Source organism: Corvus brachyrhynchos, unplaced genomic scaffold, assembly GCF_000691975.1.
Source record: "Corvus brachyrhynchos isolate BGI_N302 unplaced genomic scaffold, ASM69197v1 scaffold101, whole genome shotgun sequence".
NCBI classification, from domain to species: Eukaryota; Metazoa; Chordata; class Aves; order Passeriformes; family Corvidae; genus Corvus; species Corvus brachyrhynchos.
The window spans coordinates 15,723,685-15,737,606 of record NW_008237239.1 but is presented as its reverse complement, the minus strand read 5'-3'; positions in this window follow the sequence as shown (position 1 = coordinate 15,737,606).

The following is a 13,922-nucleotide window of genomic DNA, read 5'->3' as shown; positions in this document are numbered from 1 at the left end:
ATGATTTTTTATTTTCTGTGTGGTCCTGTGTGCTTTCATATCCATGAAATGATACTTGTTTCTCTCTTCTTCTGTCCCATATTTGATATGATTCTTGGGCGTGTGTTCATTGACTGGTTTCAAGGCCATTACAATAACCTTGATTTGTGTTACGGAGCATCAAGCCCATGTGAGGCAGTGGGTCCAGGTGGATGCCATGTCTGCACGACCTGGGTTCATCTACTACACCCTCCATTACACACAGTTCAGTTCTGGTTTGGCCAAGCAGATACAAAAGTACGTAGGACAGCCAAAAATGTCTGGCCCGCAGAGAGTCACCAAAACTATGCCATGACCTGTGCTGGTTTTCTCATGATTAAGCATATGAATTTTCCCCATTGAAAAACCTTCAATCATTCTTCACAGCTTTCCAAAACAGTGTGAGAATTTCCAAGGGCCTGCACTGTTCAATGCAAAGCAAGCAACAGGCCCCACACCATCACTTTTCTGTAGGAATCCTGGATGGCTCACGGGTATCTGAGAGAGGTCATTTGGATATTAGTGCTCAGGCCGGCAACACCTTGATCCTATGACTTCTCTAACCAAACCCGCATTCAAAGCCAGGGCAGTACCCAAGTCACTCTGCAGGATCCTACCTCTGTGCTCCACAGGCTACTGGCAAACCTTCACAGTTCTCTCATGTGCTAGTGCTAATTTTGTTCATGGACTTGCACTTAGACATCCAGTTTTGGAGCTGCATTGTGAAGAGGGGCGTCTAAATGTACCTTATGGTTGGATTAGGAATAGTAATTTTTAACTTAAAGCTGTATTTTTAATCCACTATTTTAGCAGCCAGCCTTTAAATCCCCACACCCTCATGTCACCCCTATGCCCCTGACAATCTACAAAACACTGCAGTGTATGTTCTAGTGATATGGTTATCAGCCTTGTTTCTGGAAAAGGAGAGGGAGATACCTTTTCAAGAGAGCCCCACAGCAGGAACAAACAGCACTAAAGCCATGCAGCAGTAGGCTCCCAACACGTTTTTCCTTAAAACTTATTTGTATGACAAATTCATATTAGAGTAAAATAAAGTCTGGAGTTTCTCCAGGGTGCTTGAGGGAAAATTCATGAACTCCTGTTGTCTATCAACTGCCCTGACCTCTGCCATACGTAAGTGAAAAGGAAATCATAGCAGGTCTGTTTCCCATCTTGAACCTGCAACTAGCAAAGACAGATGTAAAATGAAAGTGGGACTTCTCTATAGCCTCTAAAGTAAATAAATTACTTGAAATAACAGCTGCAGCAAAATGGATCATTCAGAACGTAATGTGTCATTCTTCAAGCTACAAAATGCGTGGCCTCTTTATATTTATGGATGCCCTACTGCTTATGATAATGGAGTGATGAGGCAGAAGAGTAAAAGATTGTCCATTAACACCAGAAAGTGATTTTTTAGCTTGCTGCCTTTGTCTTCATGCCATGGTATGAAAATAACCGATAACATGATTTTTATTTGTCAATGTAAATACATGGCTTTTAAACATATTTCAGAAAGAAAGATTGGATTTATTTCCCGTGTCTTAGGAAGTTAGCCTCACTGAAGCCAAAATAAGTTTTTGGACCCATTTCTGCCCCTCTCAGTTATATTTTTATCTTTACAGGTTAAATGTGTGTTACTACAGGAGTAATCCCATTCTAGACCATAAATAACAGAGCAGAAACTGATTCTTTATATTATTTGTACAACATCCTGCACTATTGTAATAAAAATATTTAGTGACAGTAGCACAAATTTTCAGGAACACTCATGCAGTGCAGAACTTTTACATGAAGAGATAAAAATTAAATGTGAAACTTTTTAATCAACTTTGACTTTTCAAAAAAAAAATCCTTCATGAAAAGTGAACATTGATTACATTCTCATTTACAATAAATGTTTGAAGCATTTTAGAACTGATAGCTATCACTGTTTTTCTGTGGCTTTTCATTTCACAGTTTGTGAATTCATAAAGAGAACTGAAAAAGTAAAGAAAAACCTGAAATACAATTTCAAATTCTCTTAATTGAGCTGTATCACCTGACCAACGTTTTTTGAGGGATTAGGGATGTCTGTTCAAGAAATCACTCCTAATTTTTAACTGTTTCCTCACAGACCAGGAGGTAGATAGGTTTAAAAATTCCCTAATAAACAGGAAAGTGGTTGTTTCCTAAGGTTTATATATGCAGTGTGAAGAAATGCAGCAAAATGTGGCCTCAGTTGACGTGAGCATACAATATATTGATTTTTACGAAGAAATCTTTTGATTCTTTTCTTTCTTTTAGGGAAATGCACTGTTAAGCTTAGTTAAAAGGGAGAGAGGCAAACCAAATCCTGAGTTGTCTTTAATGCAGCTTTCTGAAGATGGCTTTATAAAACCAGAGAGCAAAAAGCCATTTTAAAGTGATTTGCGAGAAGGGTATATACCTCTACAGAGAAATCTTGGTTTGGGTCATTTGGATTTCTCTCTTTTCCCTGGAAGCAGCTAGTCAAAACTGTCTGTATGCAACAGAAAGATAAAAATTTCAATTAGGTTGAGTGCTGTCATAAGCAGACTACATGAGAAGGTTTGAGATAATATGCATTACATATTGATGTCTATCAGCCCTGAGAACATAGCCATGTTTTATTCCATGCCCCTTTTGTAGGTTTGGCAGCAGTGGCACCCAATAAAGGCCTAATCATATTAATTTATGCCCCTATCAATTATGCATTCAGATTCCCCCGATAGCTTGTCAGGTTTTATTCACTATTTTCTGAAAAATACGCCTATTACAGTTACTGAGCAAATAGGAGGACTGTCAGAAACAGAGATTTAAAGAATAGTACTTAAAAGGGGTGGGTTTCTTTAATTTATAAATCTTGTACTATCTGTCATGCATTTGTTAGTTTTAAAGGAGGTGACAGTGCAGGGACAGATGTCATGTTAAGGACTTTCTGAAGACAAGGAGAAAAGTCTCCTTAAGAAAGCTCTGTGATTTATTCAACTTTTCGTGGAAGAAAAGTGTTCTGTGGTCTGTAGACGTAGTGAAAATGTAGCATCTTTGCTAGTTTAATATGGGCTTGATTTTGTGTCTCTCAATTGATGTGTATCTAAAGAACTTATCAATTTACAGGGTGAAAATACTTTTGTTTTCTGGTACAGGCAACAGTTTTATAGCCAGCAGTGTGGCAGTGTCTCAAACTGTGTTCTAGATCCAGCTCCATCTTCAGGGTTGTCACAAGTGGCAAATAAGAGACAAAAATAGATGTAGTGAGTAAAGAACCCAAATTGCCCCATTCAGTGACATCTACCAAGGAGCTGTGGAGCACTCTGTGCTAGCAACTTAGAAATGGCCTTGGTGTCACTGTGGGATGCAAGACAAGGTCCAGCCTGTCAGAGCATTCTCCTTTGGAGTTGAAGTGCTCTTTGGAAGAAAATCTCCCAGATTTCTCCACCTACCACTCTTTGGTTCACATTGCTGGGCAATCTCGGAGGTGACAGGACTCCTTTCTGTGGAGCTAACCCAGGCAATAAAAGCTGCAGGACAGGGCAGCATTTTTCAACCAGGAGTGGGCATTCAGAGCAGGATGATGGTAGAACTGGTCTGGAGACAGGACCGACTGCTAGTCCTTTCCTGTCAAACCAGTAAAAAGGACTGAGCTTTATCCCCAAAAGTTGGAGATCCTGTTCAAATCATAGGCCCTCAACTTGTTTTCTCAGGTTTACTACAAATATATTTAAAGAAAATAATAGATCTTGGCACTGTCACAATCCTCATTTCTTGATACTTGAAACCTGACTGCTAGTTTCACCTGCTCCCTGTCGCTGACCAAGAGAAGTCCCTCTTTTTCCTCCCTCTGACTGCATCTCCCTCACTCCAAACCTCCACTTCAGCTTCTCCTCCTCTTCCTCATTCACTTCCAACCTCTCCCTCCTACTTCTAAAGCAGCTAACCTTATTTCACATCCTGTTATACCACTCTCTATGCTTCCAGGCTTTCCCTCCACCCTTTTTTTAAGAATGTGTTTTTTCACTAAGGCCTTTAAGTGTGGAAAAAAACTTTAGAGAAGGTTAAAAAAAAAAAAGGGGGGGGAGGAAGGAAACCTCAGAAGTGCTAATGTTGCTGTTTTATCTTATCTGATATTCTGTGTGTGGGATTTGCCTCTCTCTGGGTGAGCCCAAAAATGCATTCCTTCTGGTGTAAGTGGGGCTTAAGATGAAGATAGGCTGAGAGAGTTCGGGTTTTTGAGCCTGGAGAAGAGAAGGCTCCAGGGAGACTTTATAGTGTCTTCCAGGTGCTATAAAGGGAACTACAGGACCAGGACAGCTGGAGAGGGATGTTTTTTTCAAGGGTATGTGGAGATAGAACAAAGGGGAACGGCTTTGATCTGAAAGAGAGTAGAGTTAGATTAGATATTGGAAATAAATTCCTTATTGTGAAGGTGGTGAGGCACTGGAACAGGTTGTCCTGGCCTGGAAGTGTGCTAAAGGCAGGTTGGATGGAGCTCTGAGCAACATGGTCTTGTGGGAGGTATCCCTGCCCATAACAGGGAGGTTGGAACGAGGAAGGGACCAAGGTCCCTTCCAACACAAACTAATCTGATTCTGTGATTAAGGATTTCAGGACTTCGGTGGCAGGCCCAGAGTCTCCAGCAGAGGTCTGGGGGCTCCCACTTTGTCCTCACTGCAATGAGTTTAATGCGGTCACCATAGGATGAGCTCTCTTCCCAGTGGCTTTACTGGGCCCTTTTCTTCTAGAGGGATTTCCAACCCATCTCTCACCATGCCAGGACTTCTCCCCTGCTGAAAAGATCAGCAGGATAAGCATCATCCTTTTGCATGCTTCAGTCCTGGGGAACTCTCAGAGCATCTCGTGCTGTTTTGGAGAAAACCATCTCCCCTTCCTGACAGGAGAGGAAGGTGTGAATGGAGAGGATTTCTTTTGACATCTGTGTTTTCACATTATATAGGAAATAAAAATAAACCCTCAGGTCCCTCCTTGGCAAAGTTCTCTCTAGCTCATATACAGGGGGTAACTGAGGCTACGCTTCTTGTTTTCTTCACCCACTCCTGAGCATGTGCTGCTTTTCAGCGCCGTCCAACCACTTCAGTAATTAATGAAGAATGAACTCTTGCCTATTAACAAACTTGTTCTCCTTCCCCTACAAATTCACCTATCCTTGCAAAGTGCTTCACCTTCACAATAGGCTGTACCTTCCCTTTCCTCTGACTCTTTGAAGATTTTGCTCTTTGTTCAGTGAAGTTCCCCAGTTCCAGGAACATGTACGGCATTACCTAAATCATCCGGTGTTTATTTTGGTCTGACGGTGTTAATGAGGCTTAGCTATGTTACAGCATTTGAAATCTTTGTAGTATCTTAAACATACTGTATCTTAAAGTATCCCCTTCAGGTATGTAAGTATTATCCAAATCATATAAATGGAGAACTAAAAACAAATGTTCAGGGATTTGCCTGAGGCTGTGCAATAAGTCAGTGTCAGAGCCAAGAGTCAAACCCACCCCTTTGTGGTGAGTCAGCCCACGCTGGCATGGTTTGGTGTGTTCCTACCATGGAAATCAGCCTATTCATTGTGCATAGTACTCATTTCAATCATTTCATAAACTGGCTCTAGTAGTTGCCTTCCCTTTAATAACAACTTTCCCAGAAATGCTTTCGCTTGCCTAACTCCGTGTACTTCCTACACATCGACAGAGGGAGCAGCATATGGTATCCACAGCTTGCATAGTTGCTGGGGTTTCTTGTGTTTTGGGGATTTTTTTCTTAAAAAGGTCAGAAATTAAGCAGAGGGGGCTGTGTTCCTAAAGGGTTATGAAAATTCCCTCTGTCTGCCTTTGAAATTAGAAAGTATCTGGACAACCATTTACTCTGTGCGGTTTAATACCAGTTCATGCTCCATAATTTTCCGTTCTCTACTTTTTAAGAATTCATCAGGGCTCTTATGGAAGGAAATGTGCACGTGAAAAGAAGAAAAACATACAGGGTGAAAATACATTTGAGAACATTTATGCTGGGAGTCAGTAATCCAAAAAGTGATGAAATAGTAAAGTGACAAGACCTGGCCTGAACATCTGAAACTTTGATGATGTTTGGCAGAGAAAATGAGACTTATTAAAGGGTGCCTCTGGGAAGCTTTACCTTGCATGACCAGAACTTCTACACAACATCTCGGTGCACTCGGTGCTTTCACAGGGCTCATGTGAATATGAATGGGTTTGCCAGTACGTTAGTCATCCGCGGGAGTTTAGCCTGCTTTCGGTTCAGATGTGTTTCTGTAACACCTGAGAAGACCTTGTGGTAACGTGCAGTTCAGCCTGACCCTCTGCTGTTGTCTCAGTTCCCCTTTCACAGGATTTTAAGGTATTAGTGGAGTGAAGGATCCTCTCTTCTCTGCTTGCTTTCTCAAACTTCCCCTTTTAAAACTGAAGAGCCTGGGGGTCACTGGTTGGTGTTTAATAACTACCCTAGCAACTTTCTCTCCATCACTGTGCTAGATTTTTATACTTCAGTATATTTGAGTCTTAAGTGTTTTCCTTGATCAGCCTCTGGATTATAGCATACCACTCACAGAAAGGATAAAAATTATGTATCTTTTAAACTTCGGAGTCAAAGGCACAGAAAAACATTACTGGATAATACTGAGATAGTTTACCTCTTCCTAAAAAACAGTGTAAATACAGCCAGTATCATAAAATGACTTAGAGAAAGCAGAAATGTAGTTAGGTAATAAATTAATCTGTTTGCACAAAAACCAAAGCTGATAACAATATACTCTGGGAGACAAAACAGTTCTTGATTGGGAAAAAAAGAAATACAGAGACCTCTTCAGACAGTCTCTCTTTACTGTGAGCTGTAATCTGTAGTGGGGAATAGAGCTTGTTTGAGAGGCATCTGAAGAACTACACAGGGAGAAAGCAAAGGAATAGTGCCTCTGCATGTGATTTTAGAAACAGTCAAGCCAGAGCTTTTTTCCGTACATCTCATCACCTAAACTATTCAGGCATGATTCACTGGTAAAATCAGAGCTGCTGGTACGTGATACTGCAGTGATTGATCATTTTGACCTCATACCTTAAGGAGAAACGCATGTGGAAAGGTTTAGAGACTAAAAACTTCAGGTTGAAAACATGCTTCATCTCTGTTTCTGGCTGAAGAGAAGCGTGTGCTTGCAGTCAGCTGTTTTTCCACATGACTTTTGGGTTTAGGTGATCATGTGAGTGCCTGACAGGCAGAGTCATCAACATATTTTCGATTTATTACTTTCCTGTTGCGAAACAGTGTTTTGTAAAAATGGAGATCCCAATAAAAAGATCTATTTCTATTCTGCTTTCTATTCCTTTGAAAAATAAAAGCAATAATTAAAAAAAAAAAAAAAAAAGAGAGGATGTAGGATGGGAGTTCCTCTGCAGAAGTTTTTCTCTGACAGGCAAAGAATACACACAGGTAATACCATGTTCTACTGTTGTTTTAATCGTTAATTTCATACAGTTATTTTAGAGGCCATAATTTCAAACCTGGATTACTCAAGGAGAATACTCACAATAACAATTCACAGAGAAAAAACAAGAACTGATTATAAGGATGAAGAAAGTTATCAACTAGGAGAATATGAAAATTTTCCAAAAAGATTATCTAAAATAGAAGTAATAAGAGAATACTTGGTAAGAATCTACAAGTATATGAAAACTTGAATTCCCAAAGGTTTTAAAAATAACGCAGCTTAGTGTCAAGGTGACAAAAAACCAGTAAATTAGAGAAGCTCATAGCGATCTAAAGTTCCTGAAACTCAAGCCAAAAAGTGCTTGAACAGTGAGATTGTCTCAAATATAAAATAATTCTTAAAAGAATTGGAGAAATTTTATGGATTGCGGCACTTATAAGAAAGGGAGTACACTGGCAGATTGAAGTATATTAAAGATGGTGAATGTACTATTCCTCATCTTTACACATTGACCTTGTTTCTGTGTTCAGAAACCATATAGAGAGTTGTTGAGTTGGTCAATAAACTAATCCAGCCATCAATAAAGCACACCTTCTTGTTTATTAATATGTGATTAAAAATGTATATGATAAAAAGATATTGACTGAGCAGAGTTTGGGTGACAAGAACAATTATAGCTTCAAGCCTAATCAGTACATGAGCTGTTTAACCCAGTGAAAGTCAATAGTCTATCTCTGAACAATTACACATTTTGTTTTAAATAAAGTATTTGGATTTTGCTAGTGGTCTCATTTTCTCTTCATGATTTAGACATGAACATAGAAACAGAGAGAAACAGCCACAAAATAAATCACCCAGTATAATTCCACTTTATGGTCCTTGTATGATAAATTGGTAAGTACGCAGCAAATAGGATTTGTTTTAATTAAAACTTGCTAGCCACAAATAAATTAAACTTGGAATAAGTATGTCTCTTTTTCATTTGTATTACCAGTTGCACTCGTCTTAATCATATTTCTACAATGTCTTAATTTATTTATTCTTAAATATTTCTGTTGTTATTTCAAGTTAAAGTCATAATTTTGCTGCATCCAAAGTGTTCCGTCTTGATTTCATTAAAGCAGTTTCTTAAACCTAGTAAGAAATTATAATCAAAAGCCATTCAATTTCTCCTTGAGTGATCTTTAGCTTTTACAAACTTTCCTCAGAGCTCAATGAGCACTCCAGAGCAGGATGAGAGACTATTCCATAAAGCAGGATGGCTGATGAAAAGTCAGTAGCAACACAGAAAAGTTTGAGCTGGGTGCATCTTTAAACACCAAAATATTCCAGCATAGTGGGCATTCAGCACAAACTGGTTGCTGGTGAATGGTCATACATTCCTGAGTGAGAACACAGGGTCACTGGCTTGTCCCCAAAATGTTAACAATTAACCATGGGCCCAAAGCAATCAGCATCAGATGACTGGGCTATCCACAAGCAGAACTTCTAGTGCTTTCAGCACTGGTTTGTTGTGCCAGCATTCAAGATCCAGTTAAATCAATGGTACTCCACAAAGTGTTTGCAAGTTGTAAATCTTTTAATTCCCGGATCAGAAGGCTCCTTATCTATTCCATAAGTATCATGTTCATCAAACAGTTATAGTGACTGGCACTTCCACAGACATTTTTCTAACCTGCTAATCATGTCATCTTCTTAATTCCTTTGCAGGAATAAAATGATAAAGACTTCAGAAACCCAGTCTTTTGCCATTAAAGCTAACAAAATTCCCAAATTACTCTTGTCAAATGTGTTTGGTTTAGGTGAATGTAAAATTCACCTTGTTCTTGATTGCTGCTGTAGGAAGTTACTGTTTCATAGGGAAGAACAAATGAACAGAAAGAAACGTGCCATTGTGCTCACATACCCTTGAAAATGTTGCCTTCTTAGCAATCAGGGTTGACACTATAAGCACTCATTCTTGAGTACTTTCATATTAATACATCTCTTCTGATCCAACCATAAGAGGGCCAATCATCTTTTTTCCTGACTGAAGGAAGAGTCACTGACTCCGAAAAACCAGAGTAAGCCCTCCAGGAGGTCAGTTCCACTTCATTATGGTGCAGTTCCAACATTTGTCCTGGATGTGTCTGCCTCTGATTCTGGCTTGTGAGGAGGTGGCAGACTGGTGTAGGCAGACCATTGGTACAATCCCAGTGTGGCACCTGATGGTCAACAAGTGAAGTTTTCAGTTTCTCATGTCTTGTGAAAGAACACTCACAGAGTCAGCTTTGGTTTGGTGTGTGTCTGGTGGTGTCTGGAGCTTGGGAGAAGCCAGACAATGATTGTCCAGCCATTGAGGAATTCCTATTTTTAAAATTTTCTCTTTAAATAGATGGTACACTCAGTGCCTCAGGAGTAGGTGTGAGGGTGCAGCAGCTGTGAGTAAAGGGATTGCCCCAAAAGACAAATCAGGTCATCTGAGCTAAGAATCTTGCCCCAGGTTGCCTTCAGGAGAAGAGAACTCTGTAGGTGCACAGTGGAGCTTAGGGAAGTCAGCCCCAGCAGCCCAATCACTGTGGAGCTTTCACTGCATAACTTCTCTGCAGGACAAGCCAAGTACAGTAGGAAAGGTCTGAGTCTCTTTTATCTGAGGCACTGATACATCTGAGCAATTCCTAACACATTCTAATCTGAAGAAAGAGTTGGATTTGATATCCATCTGTTTCAAGATAAATGAGTGTTTCTCCATCAAGGCTGGGGCAGATATAAATATGCATGGAAGAAAACTTATTCCTGAAGAGAGGATCCAGTGCACTTTCAGATTAATTAACTGTCCCACCGCAATAACATACTGACAAACAGTAAAAAAGATACTCGGGGAGGCAAATTTATTAGGCCTAAAACTCTATTTTTCTGAGTTTAAATTCACCCATCTGCTTATCTTCAAACAGGGTCTGAATACATCATTGCTGATTATAGGCTCTGTTCCAGTCCATTACTTGATTCAGTCACATGCTTAAAAATACTAGTTTAATTAAGATTGTTGGTACATTTATGACTCTGAATATGTGTACTGCTGTTCTTTATTCTTCCACTGAATAAAACAGTTTAATTAATTTTAGATTTTGTTTATTTGTAATGCTCATTCTCAGCTTTTCAAATGAATACTCTAGCATTAACTGTATGATTCTCAGTATTTAGGACAAGCTCACCTGCAAAGCAAATGCCCAAGGTGGGTTGATTTATTGGGAAGGTGAATTAAATAAGTGTGTAGTTACTAAAGAAAAATACATATTTTTCAGGTGCAGAGAACATATGAAATCATTAAAATAGGATAGTGTTGAGAGTTTGTATGATGGCTAAGAATTAATTTCTGGTTTTATTCATCTCAGCACCCTTACTTATCAGTGTGTTTGAGCTTCAGCATCAGCCCCCTCCATGCAATTCTACACTTTACCTTCTTCATTGTCATTGCCTTTTGTCCATGCAGAAGAGGGTGGTTTACCAGGCTTTCTGCACACTCTTGTCTTCCATGTTCTATACAGAACAAAATATTAGTTGTGTCTGTTGCAGTGAATGCATGCTACCTCTGCTTTTACAGGAGCTTCCCTTAAATAGTGAGAATTCAAATACACAGAATCTTCATTCCTGTTATTGTTAATACATTTTATAATGGATATTTAGTTTAAAAGCAATTCCATTTTTTGAAGGGAAAGCTGATCTGAAAACTTATTAAGAGTCAAAAATAATAGCTGCCTGTTCTCAGCATTTACCACTTCTCTGACTTCTCTGCTAAGTGTCACAACTAAGCTTGCATATGCTCATCAACCTCAGAAAGGTGGAGTAACCCTGGGGGGTGGGGAAAAGGGAAAAACTACCCCAGGAATGTAGTTTAGACACTGTAGCTCTTCTCAATAAGTTGGGCTTGGTGCGAGACCAGTGCTCATCTGCCTGTAGTGGGGTGGCTCTTGCCTCTACGAAGTTAGACTTGGCTTGTTTTTACCTCTTTGCAAACCTTCCCCACGAGTGAGGCCACAGAGCAGGCCCAGAATATCTTCCTCATCTTAAATTTAGCTTCACAGACAGCTCTGCCTTTCTTTTCCTATGTATTGGTGGTATGGGTGAGTGAGTGTGGAGTTCTTGAACACGCGTGACAAGGATGGACCAGCCACTGCTAGTGGAAATGCCATCCTCGTACCCAGAAAATCACAATAAACTTTCATTTCACTCCTCTCTCTAAACTCACACTGGGAGTGTTGAAGTTAGTTATATCATTGGTGTATTTATGAATAAACCCTTTCTCTTTGAACGTGTCTCTATGAAATATTGCAGTGCTATTGCAGTGAGTGCTAAACTTACATTCGAATGATTTATTGTCACCACCCCTCCCTACTGTTGTTTTGGGGCCTTTTGCATTACATAGAAATACAGTCAGATTACTGTACATCAAATAGGTACATACTTTTACATAATGATCTATTCATTCACCATGAGTTATAGCCACCTCAGGGTGGGATGATACAGGGTTATCATCACAAGCAAGAGTAAAGCTTTATTGACATAAATACCGGGTCTTTGACTTGGTCAGATACACTGAGAAAAGCTTTTTTTTCCCCTATTCTCTTCTATTATTACTGGCCATGGTGAGAGGAATCTTGCTCTGCGAAGAAGGTGATCATGTATATGATATACATACAGCAGGAGATATACTGTTTTCCATCAACATGACTTCTGTACTGCATCTTGAAATTGTTTGTTTTGTCATTATCCATGATAATAGGAGAGAGGTGGATGTCACATCTAAAATTTTGCCTCCGATACAAAATACATCTGCTGTTATCTGGGTCAAATGCAATTCCTAAGCAGCCAGATGGTCACATTTGTGTTGCATAATTAAGATTATATTAGTTGTTCAGTCTTGTAGATTGGTTTAAAAGTGATGGACTTGAAAGCATGTGTTGCTTTGTTAGGAAATCCAAGCACAGTACCTAATGTGAGCAGGAACAAGGCAGAGGCTCTTTTCTCCAGCAGGTCAGCTTTGTCATGCTTGGTTTTGAAATAAGCTCTCTCTTTTATGCACTGGGTACTTCACATATTTGAGGTCTCTAGAAAGCATTAAGCAATTTACTCTCTAACGTTTCAATCAAGCCTGTGGTTTGCTGGAGAAGAAAAGAGTGAGGCTGTGGTGGTAAAGGCAGTGCTGAAGAGGTCTTTGGCTCAGATGAAATGACACTTTATTTGTTACAAGTTACCACTCAAAATAATGGTGACTGCTGATTGCATCAGGACTCCTGAAGTCATCTTTGTACTCTGCTCTCATGCAGTCTCTATGCTACTAAAAACAGGATGAGTTTTCTCTTTTTACATCTGCATTTATTTATCCTACTTGTTGAAGTTATTGGAGGTACAATTTTACAATGCCACCGTGGTTACTGCTGGGCAAAAAAACCTGATGCTGAACTGCCGGTTTAGTCTGAATGAGAGTCTGCTGCAAAACAAAGTAGGAGTAGCAAATTACTGTCTCACTTACTGTCTTGGATCAGTGAATGAATTTTAATCCATGGCTAAGCAGACAGTTAATTTGACTGTTTCAGTGAGTGCAGCGACTGCTTGACTCCAGGCCAAGGATCCTCCAGCTGAGGTCAGGACCATGCGCCTGGTGAGGGCACTTCTGAACTCTGACTAAAAGAAGAGATTCTGGAGCTCTTCTACATTCTAACATAGAAAACAGAAATTCAAATGTTTAAGAAGTTTGTTTCCCTGTTGTTTGTTAAAGGGTTGTTAGTGTTAAATCCATCCGCCTGAAATACTTCGGGGACTTTAGTCCAGTTCCAAATGAATAGGTTCCAGTGCTACCCACTAAAAAAGGACTTAAAGATGTGCGTATTTGAAGTAAAAAAGTTAGAAAGTACTTGGGCTCTCCTGTTTGGTTGCCCTTTTGCTATTATGCTTAACTTTGGTAGGACAGAGGTGTTAGCTGTGCCATACCTGATCAGCAGATGAGCTGAAATACTGTCTGGAAGGTGGCAACCTGTTACCTGTCATAAGTGCTCAACTCCCTAAAAAGTAAAAAACCCCATTTGTTTTAAAAAAAAAAGTGAGATATTACTAATACCCTTAACTTGCAGTGGGACTGGCTGAAATGGAAAGTCAAGGATAGAAATTTGATAAGGAATGAAAAATCGAATAACCAAGGCAAAAACATATTTTAATGGAAATTAAAAAGAAGAGCAATAACTTAAGGGATAAACCTTGTCTATCCATATAATATTTTATTCACACACACATGAATTAAAAGAGTATTACAGGCTCTATAAACATTTAAAGCCAGTAGGAGGTGAGAGTGAAGGACCAATCCCTTGTGCAAGGCGCTTTATCATTACACCATCACGTACTAGGAGATGATGAGAAATTTTCCAGGGAAAAAAAATGTTTTCCTCAAAATTCAGAGACAAAATGCCAAGAAACAAAGGGAAAG